Consider the following 23,122-nt stretch of genomic DNA (forward strand, 5'->3'; position numbering starts at 1 on the left):
GCTTAGTGTGTGATGGAAGTGAGCATACGAAGTGTGTTAAGATGCATATATTCGATGATCCTTTACAATATCATTCTAATTACACTAAGTGTTGATTGTTCCTTGCATTGAAAAATAAATATGTTGTGGATTATGGGCCACTTATTCTTTTCCTATTATACTATGTGAATTTCAATAAGGGAGATGGAAATTCAAATGCTTTAAGAAATTTTTCATATGAAAACCCATGTTCATCTATGATATGTAAGGGAAACAAATATTACTTACTTTCTCTAATAAAACTTTCTTCTAGTCCCAAAAATGAAGAAATAAATGCTTTGGTTAGTAGTAATATTTTTGGATGATGGGCCACTTACTCCTTTACTAATTAAGCTATGTGATTTGTAGAAAATTTTAGCAAAATAGTTTGAAAAACATATGTGGAATTTGGCCACTTACTTCTCTCCCTAATTAAGCTATGTGTGTATTGAAAATAAAAATGAAAAATACTCTAATTTCTCCACCAATTAAGGTTAGTAAAGCAACTAGGCATACTAAACAAAAAATACAAAATGCAGAGGTGAAGGCAATTCACTAAAGGTTGCCAATCACCTGAGAAAAGAAACAATACAAGGATATTTTTTCTTTCTAGCGACCATGTGAGTTTAGTCACACAAAGATGCGCATGCGCATCTGTAAGAGAAAAACCCACGCATGCAAGCAAAGAAAAAGAAAATTTTAATTCCATGTGCTCAGAATAGGTCCCTGAGGTCCTGCAAACACAATATTTAGATTAATGAAAATAAAGCAGTATGGTCGACATTCCTGTGGTAGTGTTTTTGTGGCAATGGTGTACCAAAAGGCACCTCCTTAATATTTTATTGTTCCCTGCAAAGGATCACAGTTAGAATTGGTGGTGTTAGTGGACAAACTTAAATAAATGCAACATTTTAAATAGTCGAAATAATGCATACATAAACATAAACTAAAAAAAGAGGTAAATACACAAACAATTCTCAATGGAGCAAACAAGTCAACAAAATAATGGAAAATTCTCCCTTTATTGACTGCTAGTAGTAGAGGTTGAATACAATTGATGAATCTTAGACACTTGAAGAGAATTAATTGAGCTATGGTGCTCAAAAATCCTCTGCAAGGGAGCTTCTTTTCCTCAATTTCTTTGCAAGTTTCTCCTCTCTCTTGAAGAAGTATGAAGAATCTCCAGTGGTGGATTCCTATTATCTCATTAGGATGATGGATTGCTTAGAAGAAATATGGCTAGCATGCTAATGCTCTTCCCTTCTTTGGCTTCAATAATGGAATGGTGGTTTGCTCTAATATCAATTTGGCCAGCATAACAATGTCTCATATTTTGGCTCTCCCATGGCCTATTTATATAGAATTTTTTGAATCCATCTTCCCCCTCTTGGTTCATGCATGATAATGACACATGAGTAGGAAAATATGATTCCATTGAGGGTTGCATATCTTCAGGGCGACTCTAATTTGACTGTCTTGAATTGAGATCATGTTAGAGAATCGGCTCCAAGTGTGTGGAGTGATCCTGAATCGTTAAGTCATCCATTTCTACGACTGTGTGGATTTTGGAGGATATGCCCCGTGCGCGACTATCAAAGAAATAGCTGTGGCAACATCAATTTTTTTATCTTTGTAAACTTTGGACCTTAGGAGAAATTTAATTTTTTTAACTTCATGATGCATTAAACTAGAAAATATTCACCTGTGCATTCCTCTGGATGCCTTTTAGCATATTCTCGATTATGCAAACATGTGTACAATTTTTTGGTGATAACAGTGATGTTTGTGGATGATTTCTCATCCAAAATGTACAAGGAAATGCTTGTGATTTTCTTACTTCATCACTACTCAAAAGCATCACTAGTTGGGATGTATTATAATATTTTTTCTGTTAAGAAATATTTCTCAAGGAAAGACCAACATTTTCTTTTCTTTAAGTTGGTTGAAATCTAGAGAATGAGAAAGATATAGTTAAAAATTTCACTACCAGATTTATGAAATTCCTTTATGATATTCGCCAAGAAATGTTTTCAAATCAATTCATCCTTTTTAATTGCTTTAGAATTTTTTTCATGTGAACTTGATATTTTTATTGACGCAACAGGGAAAGTGCAGTTGGAAAGAGTTACTGTAGGGTCAATTCATTTAAAAAAATATTGATTAATGTGGTGTTGATATCCTAAACGGTCCAATATTGTTCCAATAAAATTAAGAAGAGGATTTAGATGAGAAATCCAATGAAATATGTGAAAATTTATCTACATCAGATTATGTCTCTGAAGATAAAAGTGAAGACCTTAATATCTCAAATTAAGAAGAACACCATTCACCACATGCTCCATGGGAGGGAAATTATGATCTCTCATATATTCACTCAAGGAGAGTAATGTTGAAAATAAGTTTGAGGGATTTGATGAACCCTTCCCTAATGCTCATGGAGATGGGCAAGATGTTCCAATGGATTCTCAATGGCCATAGATGGGTTTTACTAATCCATAAGAAGGATGTGAACATGGGATGAATAAAAGTGATGTTAAAGATTACCACTTTGCATTCAACTTTTGAGCTATTGATTTCATGTCTAGAGTAAAGTCTAAATAAGAAGACATCTTCCTAAAATAAAAATCCAACATGCATCTGCAATGCTATTGATGGATGGTATATGTTAGTTTCGAAGATAATGAGCTTGTTAGTAAACAACAAGAGCTTTTCATATAGTTCTGCACAAACTTTCAACAACAATTTATTTTTGCAACTTCACCATGGAACTATTGTTATTGAATGATGGAAGAATCTCTTTGGAACATTGCCTATAAACAAATAATTTCAACCATGACTTGGACAAGCAAATCAATTGGTTACACTGAAAGTCCACTTATAATTGAAAGTGACCCCTCCAATTTCTTCCAAGTTTGGTTAGGATAGGTATATATATTTTTTCTCGTATATGCAATTTTTAATTTTCTTTCCCAATACGCATTTGTTGGATCAAGATAATTGTTTGGGATAACTCCATAGCCCAATGAAAAAGGAAATTGGTCTAATTCACTACATTATTGCATAGGTTTGCTAGGATTTTGTGAGAACACACAAAGATGAGAACTTCATTTAGATTCCATAGGCTACCAAAATGGACCATCTCGAAGTATAAGAATGAAAAATACTTGCATGCTAAATATTGGATTGAATTTTGATCCAAGAGTTTTAATATGAATATTTCCTAGTGTCGGGAGTTAGTGAATGCACTTTTGTATTGCAAAAGAAATCCAATTAAAAACATGATCTAGAGCCATAACTAAGACTAAATGTAGGAGCCAAACTCATGAGCTAGAGTGAGAGTCATAGATATAACTAAAAGTTAGAGTTCAGAGCCATGTTGTAGAGAAGTAAATGTGGGGCACATTGATATAGAGTTTGGTTTCCTTCAAATATTTTGGAGACTAAAAATTCTCTCGATAGGGAAATGTTATCCAAAATGGACCCGAACAAAAATAAGTAGTTGTGACACTTAATACCCACAAGTAGTTAATAAATTAAAGAATGATTAAGAAAAATAAAAACACAATACAAGCTTTAGAAGGTAAATTAGAGAAGATAATAATAATAATAGTAATAATTAAATGGAAAAGAAAATGAGAATAAGCGACAAGAGTGTCAAGAATGAGCAATGAAAGGTCAAGTATTTTGGCCTACTCATTAACCCCCATCTCTTCTCATATCTTCTCTACTCATTAACCCCCATCTTTTCTCATATCTTCTTACTTATAATTGGATTTGTAACACCCTCATTCAACCATTGGGGTGTATTACTCCCTCTAACACTAAATTTCTGAAAAGTTTCCCTTGAATATGATTTTTAGAGCATCTATAATGCGTGTCTAATGAATTTTATTGTGTAGTGCTCATATGTATATGAATATGAATGCACAATAGATATATTTTAAATTGCTAACCATATTTAGCATGTGAAGATACAAAAAAATAAATACAATGGAATAACCATAAACATAATTATAAACACTTATCTTATAAAGGAAATGCCAATTGGATACATAACTCAAAAGTTTCACGTAGCCATAGAATCCACTACTCCAGCTCTAGCAATAATGGGTAACCTTTTAGGTGGGGCCTTGACTTTATAGAGGAAGATGATTACATAATCCTGCTCTAGTACATAACCATTACTTAACATAGACAAGGTACGAAAACCTAGTAACCTCCAACCAATAGTTTCACATCCCCCATCAGCTCACACAACCCAAGGTTAGTGTATTCCCTTCTCTACACCTACAATGGATCGAGTTGTACCACTACTCTTCCAAGATTCATAGGGTCATGCCTTTATTCACCCATAAAAAAATTCAATAATAAACCAAGTTCCTTATGTGAATCCCCTCATCAAAATCCCTAAACAACACTAAAATTCTCCCTTTTGTACACATGTACCCTTTTTGACAATTAGCACTTAAGGAATTTGCTTTATGGAGTTAGGGTGAAAAGATGTCATTTTTTACTTTTGGTATAATTTAACAATGGGTTAGCTCCCTAGGCTTAAGCTTCTCATCGCTTAGCACTTAAACCCACTTTCCCACATGTGGAGTCTTAACTCCCCATATTCTCTTGTTTGATATGGTTTGTGACAATGATATATTTTATTAATATGCATGTGATTAGATACTTACAAAGCAAGGCTTTCTAACCTCTTAGCACATAGGCTTCCTGGCCTAGAATAAAAAAGACACTAACCTCAAAATATAACATAGGCGCACTAGCGTAAACACATATATACGTAGATGCACATGCCCCATATTCCCTACTCACTAGCCTAAACATAATATGTATGATACATGCAAGTGTCATCCTTAAAATATCACAAGATTGACAAAAGACATTTTGTTGTGTAAGAATGTCCATGGAGAATGCATAAGAGCTTAGCTATGCAAATGGTTGAATGGCCATAAAGCCATAAGTTAGTATTTTAATATAACAACTTCTAGTAAGATACTAAGCAAACATTCAAAGGTGAAACTAATTTTCCAAACATTCAAAGGTAAAACTAATTTTCCCTTGGTTGATTACTTTATCAATTGTAAATTTTATTTCTATAAATGGATCAATCGACTTTAAGTTCTATTCACTAATCACATTGAAAAGCATGATATATTATCAACACTAAAATGGATCCCCTCCTTATGTTATCAATTAAGATAGCTAACATGTCTAGAAGAGCTCAGTAAGTGTGTGGACAAAGTTGTTTTTCTCCATCTACCAATATACGATCATAGGTTGTCATTTTTATTCAATTGGAGTTAGCAATTAGCTAGTTGAGTCCAGAGGCTCATTCTACAACCCAGTATGATGTGTAACATTATTCATCCGTCATCAAAATTGAATTGAAATTTACACATAAAGAAATTGGATCCCTCGCAGCGCATTCTACAGCCTAGTATGACGTGAAACTATGTCCGTCCATCATCAAAATTGACATTTTACTCGTGTCGACCCAAATAAATAAATAAATAATAAATTAAATAACTATATAAAATATTTAAATAATATCAGTTCATAAAAAAATTGGACCTGGAAATTTTGATTTACAATTAAAAAAAATAAATAAATAAAAATTTGTACTCTTATTAAATTCATATTTAAAATCATATTTAAAATAGATGTACAATTCTAAAAATTGACATTTAGACTAGCGATACAATCTCATTATTGATAACCCTTGTGGCTGGGGCCCTCGGTGACGTGATTCCAAACGCAATTCAACACTTCCAATGATACGGCGTGAGTTAGTGTTTGGGGTACGCTATCATACGATATTTTGGTTTGCGTGGCCGATATTCGCATCTATGAAAATCGTTTCACGTCTCCTCCTTTGTGTTTCTTCAATGATTCCTCAGAGGAAAATGATGCACAATGTAATTGCTGGACGCATATGATTTTCTCCCTGTCACATTGCACTTGACGTTGATGTTGAGGAACACAATTGTTCCTACTGTTGTTTGTATTTATATTTTTATTATCTTGAGGTGTGTCTGAATTGGTATATGACTTCTATAATTTTATTTTAATTATTAATAATCACGGTCACCACAAGGATTTAACCTCCATGAAATATTTTTGAATATTTGTAGTAGTAGTCACACATCAAAGATTGATATCTATATAAAAATAGTTATGTCTTTTCTACACTTTTAATTAAATTGATTAATTAAAAAAAACATATGAACAAGTGTCATATGAAATGAGTTATTGTTTTTTTGGCCTATGGTATTGATAAACCATGATATTGCCCCATTGTATTGTAACAAATCCTATTTATAGGTTAAAAATCTCCATGGAAAAATGGAGGTGAAACTTCATAGTTAAAATTGTGTTACATGTTTTTCTAAATGTACATATGTTTAGCCCATATATCATTTATTTTTAAAATAATAATAATAATAGTAAAATCATTTAAAATAAAGTTATAATTTTGTTAATTTTTATGATCTTTTAAATCTTGATAATGTGATGTGTATTCTGATGTGAGTGTTTTTTATGCTTCTCATGGATTATTCCCTATTGATGTTTACCAACCATTTAATTTCTATGGCTAAGTTAGTTACTTTTTTTATTTAAGCTCACAATACTTTTTTTTTTTATAATTATTTTTGATATAACACTTCACTACAAAATCTCCCCCATACTAGCTGTATATTTCCTCTTGGCGTAATGATCCATCCATTTGGCACTTGGATCAAGGTCTATTCCATGTACATGACAATATGGTGATGACACATCTTTTATAGCAAAGAAAGAGGTGAGCTTATGGATAGTTGGCATCATACAAAGGTTTCAAGTAAGAGAATGGGTAGTGCTTTGCCATTGTTACTCTTGAAATTTTTGTTCTCTGCAATTTTTAAGCAGCCATAATACAAACCTTTTCCTAGATGGTGGTAGGGATAGAGTCTTTCTAGATTTGTTTTCTTGTGTTTTGGCATAGAGGTGTTGTGACTCTCTAATTTTCTCCTATGGTTTTGGTTCTTCTCTGGGTTTTAATTTTAGCCTTGTGTATTAGTGGAACCTTGCAAGTCCCTTTATTGTTTTCTATATTTTTTCTTTCATCTCTCCTTAGTTTGATACTTGGGGGGTCATTGTGTCTCAATCCCCCGTTTGTCTCTTGCTCTGGTTTGGCTCCTTTGTGGGTCTTAGTTCCATTCTTATCTATCAATGTTAGTTTGCTAGTCACATTCTTGGTTTTTGGTAGATATCTGTCTTTATTCTTCCCTTCGTTTCACCCTTATGAGAGTATTTGGGTCTTGTTCCTCCCCTTGGTCTCTTGTTCGAATTTGGTTCTCTAGTTGCTCTTATTAGCTCTAACTCTATGTCTCCCAAAGTATTTGGTTTTTACATATGGTTGTAGACGAGGACCTCAATTTTTCATTTCACCCACCCATTATAATCTATCTTAGTTTCCTATCCCTTGTGCCATGATTATAAGAGTTCCTTGGGTCAATAGGTCATTGAGGTTGCAATGAAACTTGACACCTCCTTGTTTGATAACTCAATTGGTGGTGGAGCAATAAATGACATCTTATATTTAGAACACTCCAATTTATATTTAAAGGGAAATTCAAAATTCCTAGTGGGAAGCAAGGGTAGAGTAGAGATTTATCTTCGATACTGCAGTGGATAAAGAAGTGGGAAATTGAATTCCTAAAGCAGGGAATACCAGAACTAGATAGCTAGATATATTCATACCATAGATATATATTGGAAGGTAAAATTTATAATGCTAAAAGTGTTAGTTGAATGCTTAAAAACTCAATATGATATCTTACTCAGTATTGACAAAGTGTAGATATCGTTGAGGAAAATTAATGATAAAGTATCAATATTAACTAAAAAGATAACTTATTTGAATTTATCCAATTTAAAGCAGGAAATAGAAGTATCCGATATGATTCATGTGGACTCTCCAATGACATAAATGTTTTATTTTATAGTTTTTATTTTTCATATTAAAAACAAAAAAAATAGAATCTTAAGAGATGAAAACACCTAATCTTATAGTAGAATATCATACTTTTATAGACTTTCATATCTTTATATTTTTGCGACATTAGATAAAGTGTTCATATGACTAAAATATTCTCTTTTATGTTACTATTCTAATTTCCTTACTAACAAATTAATAATCACATGGATGACTATATATTTTGTTTTGATATATATATAATTAATTAAATATAAAAATTGTAATATTTTGTATGATTGTAAATATAATAAAATAAATTAATTAATTATATTAAATTATTATTTTATTTGATTGAATATAATAAAATGAAAAATATAATAAAGAATATTGTGAATTTAGATTTCATATTCTTTAAAATAAAATAAATGAACAAACAGATATTAAGTATTACACATACAAAAGTCGTAAATATTTATTCGTGTGTGTATATATACATATTATAATTTTAAATTAGTATATTTTTTCATATATATAACTAAAAATATAAAAATGGTAATGTTTTATATAATTATAAATATAATAAAATAAATTAACTAATTATATTAAATTAATTTTAAATTATTATTTTATTTTATTGACTACAATAAAATCAAAAATATAATAAAGAATATTGTGAATTTAGATTTCATATTCTTTAAAATAAAATAAATCAACAAACAGATATTGAGTATTACAAATATACAAAAGATATAAATATTCGCTCATCACCATCATTATAATGAATTCAATATATTAAAAAAATTATTTATTAAATTACATTAAACATAAATATTTCAAATTCTTGAACGATTCTTGAACGAATGTAATATTATGAGGTGAATAACTTGGAAGCAAGTTTAATTGAAGTACGGTATTTTTTTTTATATTATTATTTAAATAAGAATGGGTATTTAGATTATATTGAAAATTTGTTGTAAATTAAGTGTTATATTATCTAGGTGTCACAAAATTATAAAAGGTTTAAAACCAATATTCTCTCAATAAAAATAGGGGGCAAACTTCTAAAGCTAAATCTTTAAATGTTTATTCCTAATGCTTTTTGGGAGCACGAGAAATTCTAACGAATTGTTTAAACAAGAAAATGAAGAAACAAAATTTTTCTATAAATTGTTAGAAAATTGTCCACTACTAGACCCATGGGGTGCAAGATTGAGCTCATAACCAAAGTTCTTTCTACTATGATATTTATTGCTTCTTCTTATTGCCTGATAAGAACACTTATTTTTAATACCATTTGAAGAGGAGGGGGAAGAAGAGGAGGATTTGAATTTCTTTTCATCCACCTTACCAGCTTCTTCATCATTCAATGTATGACGAACCTTTCAAGAAACCTTTTCCACTGCAAAAGTTTTCTTTGGAGAGTCCTGATCTAGGCCTTATTCATCTTCAAGAGGGATCTTTGAAACATGAGTATTCTTTGAAGATATCAGATGTGGCAGTGGCTAATACACTTGGACCTCAATATTCTCACCTTCTACCTCATAAACATTCAGGACTTTGAAACTATTGTTACAAAGGTGTTGATGCAGAGCTTCAACCTTACATGTTTGGTGCTTATTATTTCCATGCTTCTTATGTTTCCTTTTCACGAGAATGAATCCATGCTTATTCTCTTATTTCTCTTCTTCAAGAGGAGCTGATGGATTTGGAAGACTTTAAGAAACCGAAGTTTTTGGACAACTTTTCACGAAATCTCTATACTTGTAACACATATTACATTTGATTAGAACTTATTCATAATCCATAGTGAGCCTAGAGGTGAGGCCAACCTTTAAGATTTAGCTAAATCATCTCAAGGAGGCCTTTTGAGAAATCCATTTCAACACAAATTCCAGCACATGAAAAATTATTTCCATGTTCCAAGTCACTGAAAATAAATCAACCTGGTTTATCTCCTATATCTTTAAAAATTCCTTCACCCCAAAAAAGGAGAGGGAGAAATGAAAATATGATCCACACATGTGCATATGAAATTTCCATCGTCGAGTTAAATTCCATAGACCAATGACTGAGAAACAAACCTATGGTACCCATTTTCCATATAAATCCCTTACGCGGACAGAAACGATCTCCCTTGCTTCAGTGGCTTAACCTAGAAATAACTAAACAAAATACACTATTTTTCCCTAGATATATTTGAAATATAAGAAGAAGACCTACCTGATGTTCAGTGCAAGCTTTCTTCTTCTCTTGACTCGTTAACTCCAGCTCTAGAGCTTTAACTCCTAGAAATAAAGCCTACAAATTAGCCAAGGCAAGCAAAGAGATCGAGATATACAACATCGTATAATAAAATAACTTTAAATAAGAGACCAAGGAACCTTATTGTACACAAGTGTAACCAAAGGCATGATGTATGGGAAAAACAATGCACTTTGTATTAATGATAACAATTAAAGATTACACCCCTTGTTGAGGCTTTCAAGTTGCAAATTTGTCCCAACCTTCTCGTCCTTTCCTTTCCACAATGATAAAGCCTTTAATATCATCAATGCAGAAGGATGGATTATGGACCTCCAAACTCAAAATGACAGCATAATGACTCATAGTCTCCAAAAAGTCAACCCAGACTCTATAGCAGGTACTACTTTTATAGGGAAAATGAGGAAGTTTTAGATCCACCATACTAGGGCTAGATCCACTTTGAAAGGAGGTAAGTTCCATGAGATAAGGGATAAAGCCTCATTAGTAGGAATTCGAGATCATATTCAACAGAAAATGGATGAATCAACTCCCAAAGCTTCTAGAGAAGGAAGCTTTGAAATTCTATTTTATTTTTCCTCATTTCTAGGTGTCATCGCACTTTCAGTAAAGGAAACATGTGCTGACCAGTGCAAGTTGCATGTATGCAATATGCATCATTATAGATTGTCATGAGGCTAAGTGTGATGGAGTATTAAATTAGGGTTTTGATCCAATGTAATCCACGATTCTTATAACTTTTGGGAACATTTTTCTTTTGGCGTTGAAGGGGATTAATGAGAAGTGTAACAGATGACGAGAGGTCAGGGTTTGGGGCATTTTGACTAAGTGCAACAAAATCGCCTGCAACAGATTCCCTTAGATGCACCATCAAAGCTTAACTTAATAAAATAAAAAAAAAAAGCACAAATAAAAATAATTTATCACTAAATATTAAACTATAGTGAGTTGAGGAGAAGGAGGGATCATCTTTCTATCCAAATTTATTTTCCGAAAGATAACAACCTTAGTTTCATTAGCTTCCCAATTCGCTAATGACCATGGTATTATTAAAATAGTTCTATTGTAAGTTTGAGAAAATTATATCCTAAAGCAACCACTACTTTCATATTTGACCATAGCTATCATTTACATTTTTCATAAAGGGGTTAGTCATATCTCCGAAATATAAACTTTTCATCCCAATAAATAATCCAGCACTCCTAATCGCATGATTTATTTTGCACAACATTGATACATAATAGTTTTGCAACTATGTAGAACACTATACACTACTAACTCTAACACAACCAAAGCTAAGCACATCCGATTCATTACCACTAAATGCAATTTGTTTTAAATTAATATAATTCTTTAGTTATTTTAGAAGGGATAAAAAATAAAAACAAAGATATTTAAATTTAATTAACATATCATTACCACTAAATGCATTTGGTTTTAAATTAATATAATTCTTTAGTTATTTTGAAAGGGAAAAAAATGAAAACAAAGACATTTAAATTTAATTAATAAAAATATAAAATAGAGTGATGTTTTATAGGAATTTTAAAGTTATAAAATATATTAATAATTTGAAATATTATTTGTTTAATTAAATACAATAAAAATTAAAAATTAAAAATTGTAAAATTGGATTTTAGAGTTTTAGAGTTAAAATACATATTTTTTTTATATATCAAATATTAAAAATTAAAAATTCATGATGATGATGATGGTGGTGGTGGTTAACGTCCACTGAGACCATCTTTGGTCTATCGGACCTAAAGAAACAAATTATTTAGATTCATTTAAGATTTTATTCCTATGCTCAAAAAGCTTGGAGAGAAGTCTCCCAAGCTCACTATAATTTTGACATTGTAAAAGGCTAGGAAGGTCAGTATTGTGACAAAGATTATGAAACTGAGATCTAATGTGGTTGTACGTGGGGCACTCTAAGAGGAAGTGGTTTTCATCCTCAATGTTCCTATTCTCACATAAATGGCAGATCCTTTCTATCCATGGTGTTTTAGGAACTGCCCAATGACCTGTTTCACTATGGAGCTCATGAGAATTCGTTCTAATCTTTGCTATATTAATTTTCTTCTTTGAGCTAGTTAAAATAGAGAGATACTTTTGATCTTCTAGGGTGGGGTTGATGACCTTCTTATAATAACTTAATTTTCTTTTAGCCGCTAAATCTTTCTCACACCACATTTTTTCTTTGAACTTAGAAGTAACAATATCTTTAATGTTATTAATGTTTTGCAATGCATCATTCTCGTTGATCTCCCAATAGTTTAACCAAGCCCTCATGTCTTTATACCACCCCCGTTTGAGCCTTAGGTGGTTTTGGCTAGAATTTAAAGCTAGCTTAGGAAGTCTATGATCTCCTATGTTATTGAGTTTGTGCTTGTACAGCAGAAGCCTAATCATAGCTAGGCTCTCGATAGGGGAAATACCTACTTCTATAAGGAGAATAAGATAGGGTGTATTACTTTTAATTTTCATTTACATAAAATATGTAAATGATCATCTATCCCTATTATTATAATCAATTTAATATATTAAAAACTTATTTCATAAATCCTAAAAAAATCTTGAATAAATATATTATTGCTAGATGAATAACTCGGTAAGCAAGTTTCATTGAAACATGGCAGTTCTCCATATTTATAAACTAGCTCATACCATTGACATGGAAAACCTATGAATTATCCACTTAAAATTGTAGGATATTCATTTTAGTGATATCAAGTAAATTAATTAGAATTTTACAAAGTAATAATTTTATTATTTATAATTTTTTTAATAATTAAAATTATTATAAATTTATTTTAATTTTGAATATATTAAGAGTAATTAAAAAATTTTAAATTCAAATTTTTTATGTGAATGTTTTGAAAAAAGATTTATACTTTAAAACATTTTTTTTCTTAATATTTTAGAGATATAGATTTTTTTTTTTTTTTATCATACTCTTTATATTATATGTAAATTTCACATTTTTATATATAGAAATGTTATTATTTTTAATTGTATTAAAATTTGCATTGTGCTTAGGGGTGTATTATGCAATCCAATCCGAGGGAGAATATTTTTGTCAATTTGTGTAGCATGTAACAACCCTAGTGAAAATTCCATGTAATAAAACTTAAAAATAATAACCATGTTTGATGGGACACTTATTCCAAGCCTAATGTTGGGCAAAACATCCTATAGGGTGTTCATTTGGATTATTATGGCTAAGGAAATTGGCAAAGACAATGGCTAAGGCTTTGTAAAGGAAAATTGGAATTTTTGGCACAATTATTTATGAAAATAATGGAAATTCGGAGAAAAGGAAGGGGAAAGCTCACAGGTTGCATGAGAGGAGGAAATTGAAGGAAAATAATGGAAAATGAAGAAAATAGAAGCCTACTTGATAAAAAGGTTTCTGAATATTAGTTGGTACCTTTTGTCAGTTCAGTTTTGGAGCTCTCTCACTATTATCTCTCTTTCTCTCACTCTTGGACACTTAGAGTTTTCTTGGAGCACTTTGGCATTGGATCAAGAAAGACAAAGAAGGCAAGTGGCAAGAAAAAGAAAGCAAAGAAGTGCGGAATCAAGTAGGTACGGTAGGATTCTTTGTAGGTACTGATTTGCATGTATGGTTTCCTCGCTATATTTGGCATGCATGGTATTGCATGTGGTTGTTTTTTGCCATGGCATGGGTTTTGTCAAGCGTGACAATGTTTTCAGCCTAGCCTTGCCATTTCTAGGTAACTTTGATGAGATGGGTTCTGATACTTTAGTTGAGCTGGATTGTTGGATGGATTTGAAGCTAAGTGGGGTGGATCTACGAAATGACAAACACATGGCATGGTGGTCCCTAAACTGGACTGTGGATCACAATAAAGCCACTAGCCTAGTAACCCTTGAGCCAGACTATGGGTTGCGGTAAAGCCATGATTGTGTGCCTCGGTGGGCCTAGGAATCCTTGCTGGTGAATGGCGGGATATATGGTAAATCCAAGAGGTGGATTTCTCTTTGTTGGGCGTAGTAGTCCTGGGATGGGATGTACAATAAATCCTAGAGAGTGGGTCTTGGTGTAGGGCATAGTGATCCCTGGATCAGACTGTGGATTACAGTAAAGCCTGAGAGACTAGGAGGCACTAAAATTCCTCATGGTGTAGGCAGAAAACTCTGGTAGAGTCCATGCTTGTTTGGTTATTTTTGGTTGGTTATGAGTCCCAGATTCATGCTTGGAATATGGCACGGGGGTGATTGGCTAAAGAGAGATTTAGCTTAGCTAATCTATGGTTGAGTGGAATGTGTTAACCTCATCCCCAATTGGTTTTTGCATTCATTAATGAGAAATTTATTCCCCTGGTTTTTCACGTGTAAATGTACTGGCCTATATGTGGATTATATGGTTGATGTATTCATGGTATTTTTATTTTTATTATGTTGGTTATGTTTATGTTTTATGGCAGTAACTATGTATGGCTCTCATCATGTTTTTACTTGTAAGTGAATGAATAATGTATTTATGACCTAATAGACGATTATGCAACAAAATGATATAAGGTAACAGTGCTTCATAGTGATTCTCAGATAAGTGCGAGACCCTATACTTAAATATGCTTTTTGCACCTGTAGATTACATATTTGACAAAATTCCTGTCATGGCTAGTAGAGGTCTAGTTAAGGGTTTGTTCAAGTTTTTGTGTTTGCATCATTGTTTCCTTGTTATCTTTCTGTTTTGAAGGTGTCATCCAACTCTGGGTAGTGACCTGGACTCTAGGCCTGAAAAAGTGGCTCAAATCCCAGGGATGATGGCACAACAATGAGAAAAATAGTCTCTGGACATTGGCAGCCTTGTCATGAGAGATTCTAGTGCCTCTTGAATGTTGTCAGGCGCATAGCATTGTAGCGTCGAGAGGTCAAGTGACCTAAAACCTTAGTATGACCCAGGGGTTGGTTACCATAAGTGTTGGGATGGTTCTTAGGGGTCCTGTAGTTGATATGGAAGGTATGTATGATGTGTTTCCATCAATTCCATTTCCTTAACTTCACCTAGGAGGTTGAATCCAATTGTAGTAGCCTCTTGTCACATGTTTACCTCATTTGGCCGGTTACTTGGGTAGATGTGCGAAGAAGGTGTTACAGAGTGGTATCAGAGCATGGTTTGCCCCTCGGACTAGATGGACAGTGTGTTGGTCATGCATTCATGTCGTTTGCATGTGTGTTAATCATTCTTGTGGTCTATGTGATTTTTCCATATGCATGGTGTCAGTGATGGTTGTAGTGATGTCACCATGTGAAAGAGGATGTTGTTGTATGAAGTATGTTGTAATGAGTGTGTGATTGGTTACATGTTGTTATATGTTTCTTCCATGTATCGTTCTTCTATGCTTGGTTGCATGTTGCCACCTATTTAAATACAAGTATTTTTCGTTTATGCATGACTATATGTGTTTATGCATGTGTGTGGTCCATGTTTATGCTAATGTGTTGTCTGCGGGTACACTGGTGTATCGTCTATGTTTATGATTGTGTATTGTCTGCGTACACTGGTATGGTTGATGTCGTCATGCATGAGGTCATAATATGTGTAGTGATATGGTCATGCAGTGATGGCTGGACTCTAGCTAGAATGATGTTATGGGTTGGCGCACTTAGTTGTTATATGTTTATATGTTGTTATGATTATGTTTATACATGTATCACGTTGATTTGGATCTTACAGATGAGGTATCCTCCCCAAATTATACTAAGGTATGTTGGTTTATTATGATTTGGTTTAACTGACATATTATGCCTTGCAGGAGAAAGGTCAAAATGAATAGCAAGATGGTATACTACAGAGACTCTCCCTATGAATTATATGAGTAGCATGGTGGGCACTCTTCGGATTTGGCAGATACATTGCGAAGATTGAAGGAAGAATAAGGAGTTGTAAGTTAGACAATGGCAGGATTGGTTGTACCTTCATAGAACCAAGGTGGATTGTTATGTCAAAGCCATTGAGTGTGTGGATGAAAATGGGAACCAAGAGTCTTGCAGGGAAAGAATAAAGCCACATTAGTTAGGATGGTGACAACTATGCAGGCAAAGCGCAATCGCAGAAAAGGGTGTGTGTTATTTGTAGTGCACATTTCTAGTGAGAAAGGTAAGTTGAGGATGAAATTTTTTTGAGCAGGTACCAGTCCTACAGTTGTTTCAGGATGTGTTTCTCGAAGAGATTTCATAGTTTCCACCTCACAGGGAAGTAGAATTTTCTATTGAGTTAGTGCCAGGGGCAGCTCCAACATCAAAATCACCTTACAGGATGAGCACACCTAAGTTGGTAGAGTTGAAGTTGTAGTTGAAGGAAATGTTGGACAAAGGATACATTAGGACAAGTGTATCACCTTGGGGCGCACCGGTATTTTTTGTGAAGAAGAAGGATGATGCTCTCAGATTATGCATTGGTTGTAGCTAGTTGAACAAAGTGACCATCAAGAACATGTATCCATTACTGAGGATTGATGATTTGTTTGATCAACTGAAGGGAGAAGCAGTGTTCTCTAATATCAACTTGAGGTCAGGATACCATCAAGTACACATCAATGAAGAGGACATCTACAAGACCACATTCCGGACTAGGTATGGGCATTATGTCTTTGTTGTAGTTCCATTTGGTTTGACTAATGCCCTAGCTACATTTATGTGTTTTAAGAACAGTGTGTTGTGTGCTTATTTGGACAAGTTTGTTATTGTGTTCATTGATGACATATTGGTATATTCTGAAAATGAGGAAGAGCATGCCGATAATTTGGAAACAGTGTTCATATTTTTGAGAGAGCATCAGTTGTATGCTAAGCTCAACAAATGCAGTTTCTTCTAGACCCAAGTACATTACTTGGGACATGTTGTCTCTAAGGAGAGAATTGCAGTAGATCCAAAAATTATAAGGGCCATCATAGAGTGGGTATCTCCTAGGAATGTGGATGAGGTGATATGTTTCATGGGGTTGACAGGATATTATAGGAGGTTCATCAGGAACTTCTCACAGATTTATTATCCTATTAAATCATTGCAGAGGAAAGGTAAGAATTTTGAATGGACAGAAGAGTGTGAGGCCAGTTTTGAGCAGCTCAAGTAGTTGTTGACACATGCTCCTATTTTAAATATTGCGGATTCAGATAAGGAGTTTGTAGTATGCACAGATGCTTGCAAGAGAGGACTTGGTGGGGTCCTTATGTAGGATGGATAGGTGGTATGCTACGAGCCATGAAAATTAAATGATCACAAGAAAAACTACCCGATGCATGATCTTGAGTTAGCAACGATCATAGATACATTGAATATGTGGAGGCATTATCTTCTTGGTAGGAGTTTTGTATTGATGAGTGATCACATTGGGTTGAGGTATTTGTTTGAACAATTGAATCTGAATGCCTGACAGACTAGATGGTTGGCCATGATCAATGAGTTTGACTTCAAGATCAGGTACATAAAAGGAAATGAGAATAGGGTGTTAGATGCTCTTAGTAGGCGAATATAGGTAAATCACTTAATAGCTATAAGCTCCTATGGGATAGACTTACAGGATAGGATCTTGTGAGCAGGACAATAGGATGTCAAGTACATGGATATTATGCACAAGTTGCAGCAGAGTACTAGTATAGGTATAGGTGGTAGTACAGGTATAGGTATAAGTGGCAGTACAGGTACATGTATAGGTAGTAGCACAAGTACAAGTATAGGTAATGGTACAAGTGTAGGTGTGTCAGATGGGGACTATTGCCTTACAACAGATGGATTGGTTAGATTCAAAGGTAGGATATATGTGTCAGAAAGTAGTGAGCTCTAGAAGTTGATATTGAGAGAGTTTCATGCAAAATGATATTAAGGTCACCCAGACTATCAGAATACATTGACCATAGTAAATAAATTTTATTATTGGTCGAATTTGAAGAAGGATGTAACAGTGTTTATGGCTAGGTATTTTGATTTTCAGTGTGTGAAGACAGAGTATAAGAATCCAGGTGGACTACTACAACCGATTATAATTCCAGAATGGAAATTGGAGGTCATTTCCATGGACTTTATCATAGGTTTTATGAGGCCAGTGAGACAACATGATTCCATCATGGTTGTCGTGGACAAGTTGACAAAGGTTGTGCACTTCATTCAAGTGAAGTCTACATTCTCAACTAGCAATGTAGCACATGTATTCATTAGAGATGTGGTCAGTTTGCATGGAGTTCTAAAGAATATTGTGTCAAGAAATGATGCAAAGTTTACTTCCAAGTTTTGGAAGGAGTTGTTTTCAGGTTTGGGCATAAAGTGGGCCTTTAGTACAACTTATCATCCACAGACAGATGGACATATAGAGAGGGTCAGCAGGATATTGGAGGACATGTTGAGGATGTATGTGATGCATCAACAACGAAAGTGGGAAGAGTATCTCCCACTGGTAGAGTTCGCTTACAACAATGGATATGATGAATCATTGAAGATGAGTCTGTTTGAGGCATTGTATGGGCAGATTTACAATAGTCTCATCAGTTGGAGCACTCCAGTTAACGGGATGTTGATTGGACTAGACATGTTGGAAGACATGGAACATGAGATGCAGGTTATAAAGAAGAATTTAAAGGCAACATAGGATAGGTAGAAGAGCTATGTAGATCATAACAAGTTGTTTAAGGAGTTCCAAGTTGGGGAACAAGTGTACTTGCACATCAAAACAAAAAAGAGCTCCTTGTGCATTGGATCATGTGCCATGTTGGCACCACAATTTTGTGGACCCTTCAGTATTAATGAGAGGACTGGGCCAGTAGCCTATCGACTTGCACTTCCTCCAACAGTGAAAGTCCATGATTTTTTCCATGTCATTGCTTAAGAAGTATGTTAGATATTTTGATCATGTGATTGATTGGTATGTATTGCATGTGGAACCAGATGGAGAATTCCAACTGGAGCCTCAATGTATATTGCAGAAAAAGGTGCTCATGCTCCGGAACTGAGAGATCGAGTAGCTTAAAGTGTAGTGGAAGCACTTTGGGCCCGATGAAGCTACATGGGAAATGGAAGATCAGATATGGGCTATGTATCCTTCATTGTTTGTCGGTTGAGGTAAAGTGGTTTTGGTATGATGTTGGTATATTTTTTGGCATATGTTTTGGTGTGATGTTTTGATATATGTACATATGTATATGGATGTAAATACCACCATGAGCTATGTTATAAAGATCCAATAAGTGGTATGGGTGTCATGTCATTATAGTTGTCATGTTGTTATGTTGTCATGTTGGTTTTCTTTCAACAGGGTGATCATTGTAAATACTACATCGAGCTATGTTATAAAGATCCATGAGAAGTATGTTTTCTTTCCAGCTATTTTGTTAAGGTATATGTGTGATTAAACACCAAGAACGATGTTCCCCAATGGGGAGGGTTATGTAATAGCCCTGGTGAAAATTCCATGTAATAAAAAATAAAAATAATAACCACGGTTGATGGGACACTTATTCCAAGCTGAATGTTGGGAAAAAAATCCTAGGGGGTGTTCATTTGGTCTATTATGGATAAGGAAATTGGAAAAGGCAATGCCTAAGGAATTGGAAAGACAAAATGGCATTTTTGGCACAATTATTTATAAAAATAATGAAAATTAGGAGAAAAGGAAGGGGAAAGGTCACAAGTTGCATGTAAGGAGGAAATTGAAGGAAAATAATGGAAAATGGAGAAAATAGAGGCCAAATTGATAAAAACGCTTCTGAGTATCAGTTAGTACCTTTTATCAGTTTAGTTTTGGAGCTCTCTCATTATTCTGTCTCTCTCTCTCTCACTCTTGGACACTTAGATTTTTCTTGGAGCATTTTCACAGTGGATCAAGAAAGGAAAAGAAGGCAAGAGGAAGGAAAAAGCAAGCAAGGAAGAGCAGGATCAAGCAACTACAATAGGATTCATTGCAACTATTGATTTTCATCTATGATTTCCTCTCTAGATTTGGCATGCATAGTATTGCATGTGGTTCTTTTCTATCATGGCATGGGTTTTGCTAGGTTTGATAGTGTTTTCAGCCTAGCCTTGACATTTCCTAATAGTCTTGTTGAGACGGGTTCTCATACTTCGATCAAGATGGATCGATGGATGGATTTGAACCTGAGTGGGGTGGATTTACAAAATGAGAAACAAATGGTCTAGTGGTCCCTGAACTGGACTGTGGATCGTGGTAAAGCCACTAGCCTAGTAACCCTTGAGGTAGACTATGGGTTGTGGTAAATCAAGGATTATGTGCCTCGGTGGGCTTAGGAATCCTTGTTGGTGAATGGCAGGATATACAATAAAGACAAGAGGTGGATTTCTCTCTGTTGGGCCTAGTAGTCCTTGGATGGGATGTATGGTAAATCCTAGAGAGCGGGTCTCAGTGTGGGGCCTAGTGATCCTTGGATCAGACTGTGGATTACGGTAAACCCTAAGAGACTAGGAGGCACTAAAATTCCTCAAGGTGTAGGTGAAGAAATCCAATAGCATTCATGCTTGTTTGGTTCTTTTCAGTTGGTTATGAGTCTTAGATTCATGCTTGGAATATTGCACGGGGGTGATTGGCTGAAGAGAGATTTGGCTCAACCAATCTATGGTCAGGTAGAACATGGTAGTCCCATCCCTAGTTGGTCTCTTCATTCATTAATGAGAAATTTATTCCCTTTTTTTTCATGTGTAAATGTATTTTCATATATGTAGATTCTATGGCTCATGTATTCATGGTATTTTTGTTATTATTATGCTAGTTATGTATATGTTTTATGATAGCAACTATGTATGGATCTCATCATATTTTTACTTGTAAATGAGTGAACATTGATCTATGATATAATAGTTGATTATGCAGCAAATTATATAAGGGAACAATGCTTCATAGTGATTCTCAGATAAGTATGAGACCCCTATGCTTAAATATGTTGTTTACACCTATAGATTACATATTCGTGACATGTTTGACGAAATGTCTCTCATGGCTAATAGAGGTCTGGTTAAGGGCTTGTTCAAGTGTTTGCATTTGCATAATTTTTTCCTTGTTATCTTTATGTTCTAAAGGCGTCATCCAATTATGGGCAGTGACTTGAGCTCCGGGCCTGAAAAAGTGGCTCAAATACCAGGGATTCTAGCACAAAACTAAGAAAAATAGTCCCTAGACTTTGGCATGCCTTGTCATGAGAGCGTCGAGAGCCTCCTGGATGTTGTCAAGCCCATAGCATGAGAGCATCCAAAGGTCGAGTGACCTAAAACCTCAGTGGGACCCAAGGGTTTGTTACCAGAAGTGTTGGAATGGTTCTTAGGGATATTGTGGCTAATATGGAAGATATGTATGATGTGTTTACATCGATTCCATTTCCTTAGGGTCATCTAGGAGGTTGAATTCAATTGTAGTAGCATTTCATCACATGTTTACCCCGGTTGGACGGTTACTTGGGTAGATGTGGGTGGAGGGTGTTACATATAAAATGGTGTTTATATTGGTTTTATTATTATTGAATGTGAAGATACTTTATATTTATTCATGGTCTACTATAATTAAATAGATTGCTTCATTGGATATGTTAGCTCACTAAATTATATTGCTAGACTGAGCCTTTATAAGGGTATTAATGTTATGATATCAACAATGAGTTATGGCATGATAAATACTAAAACCCTCCCACACAGATTTGATGTCTGAAAATATATTTTGTTTCTTCAAACTCAGTGAAGATAGATTGCTGGTATAGATTTCATAGTGAAATTCTTCTTGTATTTGGAGTAGATATTGTCTCAAATAAAACAATCTTGTTCATATGTTATGCCACTAATGTTCAACCCAATGATTTACACATTTTTTGTTCAAAATGAGATTTTCCATATTACTTTTAAAGTTCGTTAAGTATAGTTGTAGGCAATATCCAATGTAATTGTGCAACTCTCATCTAAGAAGCATAAGTATGGTTGTAATCAATATCCCATGTAATTGTGCAACTCTCATCTAAGAAGCATAAGTATGGTTGTAAGAAATATCCCATGTAATTGTGCAACTTTGGTCTAAGAAGCATTTTTCCAATCTGTGTAGCATACAGTGGTTATATTGGTTTTATTATCTCATGCATAATACTCATCATAAGTATAGCACGTATTGAAGGTAGTTACACTACTCGTACTTATCCAATTGTTGAGTAGACTAGGACAATATTATTATCTCCTTTTTTTATCTTATTTGAAATGTTTGGAAGTTGATTTTGAATTTGGACAACTAACTTCTTTGAAAGGACAATGCAAATTGTGTTTCTTGTGTGGGGTTGTGCTTATGTATTATGAATAAATGTAGTTGAAATATCTCATAATGTGATGAAGGCTTATTCTTATTCATGTCTCTATATGCCCAGATATCTCCAACCATTTCCTTGTTCTATTTTTTCCTTTACTATTGATAAAAAATAACCTGTAATATATAATACTTCATGTTGTTAGAGATTTTACCCACATCTCGCTTCTGTAGGGTAAATGTTACTTGCATGGTGTTGCATTATGTGGCTTTTCTAATGTCCCATATTCATTTCACAGGATCTATGTTGTGCTTTTTCATTCTACTAACACTCATTGAGTCGAGCATAGCTTGATTGTAGTAGTAGAAATTTTAAGATCTATTCTGGTGAGCTAACCATTGCAATATCCATGGTTGTTAACAGATAATCCAACTCAACAAATCCCTATTGTGACATGTTCAGGTATCATAACACTTACATTGCAACAAATCTATGTTGTTTAACATCATATTCATTGAAAATTTTAGGGGCTAATATTCGCAAGTGGGCTAATTTTCCATGATTTTTCCAAAAAAAACATTCGCCCAAATTTAAAAATATAAAATTATTTTACCTTAAAAATATC

The sequence above is a fragment of the Pinus tabuliformis genome, chromosome 8 (assembly GCF_031772625.1).
Source record: "Pinus tabuliformis cultivar Carrire ecotype Pingquan chromosome 8, CPIR1, whole genome shotgun sequence".
Taxonomy (NCBI): Eukaryota; Viridiplantae; Streptophyta; class Pinopsida; order Pinales; family Pinaceae; genus Pinus; species Pinus tabuliformis.